The sequence below is a fragment of the Teleopsis dalmanni genome, chromosome X, assembly GCF_002237135.1.
Source record: "Teleopsis dalmanni isolate 2A chromosome X, ASM223713v2, whole genome shotgun sequence".
In the NCBI taxonomy this organism is placed as follows: Eukaryota; Metazoa; Arthropoda; class Insecta; order Diptera; family Diopsidae; genus Teleopsis; species Teleopsis dalmanni.
This window is the reverse complement of record NC_051848.1, coordinates 76963960-76967094: the sequence shown is the minus strand read 5'-3', so window position 1 is coordinate 76967094 and position 3135 is coordinate 76963960.

The window sequence follows — 3135 nt, the reverse complement described above, 5'->3', positions numbered from 1 at the left end:
TAATTAATTTATCTAACTAACCCTGTATAAGATGTAATCAAACCAACGGTTCTAAGTCTTGTTTTTATTGCCTTTTGTTTTTGCGCTCGAGATGAGCAATTTTTTTGTTATATTTTTTGGGCTGCAAGTAAACTCCGTTGGTTTGATGCTGTCTCTTGTTTTTCGATCGCGAACGTGTCAACACACGGGTACACATAAAAAAGTGATTAAACAATCAATAACCGGAATTGTATAAATTCAATTGTATAAATTAAATGAAACCAAAACCCAATTCTAAAAACGTTTATAATTTACATTGTGTTAAAGAAATTGAAATAAAGATCATAAAACCCAATTATAAAAACGCTTATAATTTACATTGGCGACCGTGACAGGACTTTTTGCAATTTTAATAGTGGTTATTAATCTCCAATTTGTTAAAAAATCTAAATATTACCCACGTGTGGTAATCATTTTTTCTTATTAAGTTTGTAATCATTAGTGTACGCGTGTGTGCATTTCTTCCACACGGCTATTCTGTGGACTGTCGAACGTATATACTATTGTGCAATTGGTGGTTCTCGGTTTAGGTCCGCTAACCTCAAACCAGAACCTCGTGTCCGCATCAAGATCGCGCTCGACATTACAACAACAAGATACCTTTACTTGTTGATTGTACATACTTTCGCTTTTATTGTTTTTGGTTAATTTGTAACCATTAAAGTGCGCGTGTGAATATTTCTTCTAACCAGTTATATAGCTAACGCGTGCTAACTATTATAATATATCGTACATCTATATATATACTACATATGAATTATCGTACGTATATACTATTGTCCAATTGGTGGTTCTCGGTTTAGGTCCGCTAACCTCAAAACAGAACCTCGTGTCCGCATCAAGATCGCGCTCGACATTACAACAACAAGATACCTTTACTTGTTGATTGTACATACTTTCGCTTTTATTGTTTTTGGTTAATTTGTAACCATTAAAGTGCGCGTGTGAATATTTCTTCTAACCAGTTATATAGCTAACGCGTGCTAACCATTATAATATATCGTACATCTATATATATATTACCTATGTACTATCGTACGTATATACTCTTGTGCAATTGGTGGTTCTCGGTTTAGGTCCGCTAACCTCAAATCAGAACCTCGTGTCCGCATCAAGGTCGTGCTCGACATTTAAAATAACAACAACAAGCTATCTTTACTTGTTGATTGTACATACTTTCGCTTTTATTGTTTTTGGATAATTGTAACCATTAATGTGCGCGTGTGAATACTTTTTCTAACCAGCTATATAGCTAACGTGTGCTAACCATTATAATATATCGTACATCTATATATATATTACATATGTACTATCGTACGTATATACTCTTGTGCAATTGGTGGTTCTCGGTTTAGGTCCGCTAACCTCAAAATAGAATCTCGTGTCCGCATCAAGGTCGTGCTCGACAGTTAAAATAACAACAACAAGCTATCTTTACTTGTTGATTGTACATACTTTCGCTTTTATTGTATTTGGTTAATTTGTAACCATAATGTGCTCGTGTGAGTATTGCTCCTAAACGGTTATATATCTAAGGTGTGCTAACTTTAATAATATCGTACATCTGTACATATATACTATATACTATCGTACGTGTGTACTATTGTGCATTCTATGGTTCTCGGCTTAGGTTCTGCTAAGCGCCAAATAGAACCTCGTGTCCGCATCAAGGTCACGCTGAACAATTACAACAACAACAACAAGTTAACTTACTTGTTGATTACTGGTTAATATTTGCTTCCAATCAGTAAGTGTGCGGGTTCGTCAACGTCGCGTCTGACAACAACCACCGTAAGAGCAGTTCAATTTCGGAAAGCTCACTGTTGCTATTGTGACTTTTCGACTTCGTCAAATCCCTTGCTGTTCTCAAGTATCTACAACTGGTTCAATGGCAACGGCAGAGCCAACCACTACGGCAGAACTGTCAGAACTAAAACAACAGCGAGCCTCGACGAAAGCGAGTATTTCAAGAATCAAGGCGTTCGTCAAAGGAAAGAGTAATTCGCTCTCACAACCAGAACTGAAATGTCGACTAGGTATTTTAGAATCATATTTTAAACAAATCTTAGCTTTTCAGACGTTGATCGAGAAATTAGATGCAACTGACTCAGCTAGAGATGAATTAGAAGACCTATACGTTTCCACCAAAGTATTAATCATGTCTCAACTGCAGGAAGAGGCCCACAATGCATCAGTGCTAGACGTAACAGCAATGATGCCCACCTCAAGTAAAAAATTACCACTGTTAAAATTACCTACATTCAGTGGTAAGTACTCGGATTATAACAATTTTATTAATTCGTTTCTCCAAATCATACATAGATCGCGAAATATACCTCACAAATATTGAAAAATTTAATCACTTGCTGAACTGCCTTACTGGTCAAGCTCTAGAGACAGTACAGGCATTTCCTATTTCGAATGAAAACTATCCAAAGGCTCTGGATAGGCTTAAATCGCGCTATGACAATAATAGCCTAATCTTCGCCGAAAATATCGCGACACTATTTGATCTACCAGCAGTATCGGGTCAGTCAAGCCAACAACTCCGTAGTCTGGTAAACAATGCATCCGCTTTGTATGGTTCACTCTGTTCGCTAGGTACAGAGAAACAAATATGTGAGGCTCTACTTATCTCGTTAATCATGCAAAAAACGGACGCAATTACACGTAGGAAATGGAATGAATCGCGTAACTTTGACACATTACCCAGTTGGGAAGATTGCTCAAAATTGTTGGATAGACATTGCCAGTTTCTCGAATCACTTGACAGTGGAAACGGCAATCAGTCATCATCACAACGTAAACCTAATAGTCTTAACTCCAAGACTAACAGACGCTCAAAACAATACGCATTTGTTGCATCTACATCTAGCAATTCTTGCTCATTTTGTTCTAGCAATGAACACCTAATACAGAATTGTCATCGTTTTAAGGCACTGGAGGTGGTTCAAAGGTTTGAAAAGGTGAAGAGCCTAAAACTCTGCATAAACTGCTTATCGCCACGCCATCATGTGGTTAATTGTACATCAACGTTTAAATGTAAGGTTTGCGCAAAGCCACATCACACTCTCTTGCATCATTCGCAATTGCCAA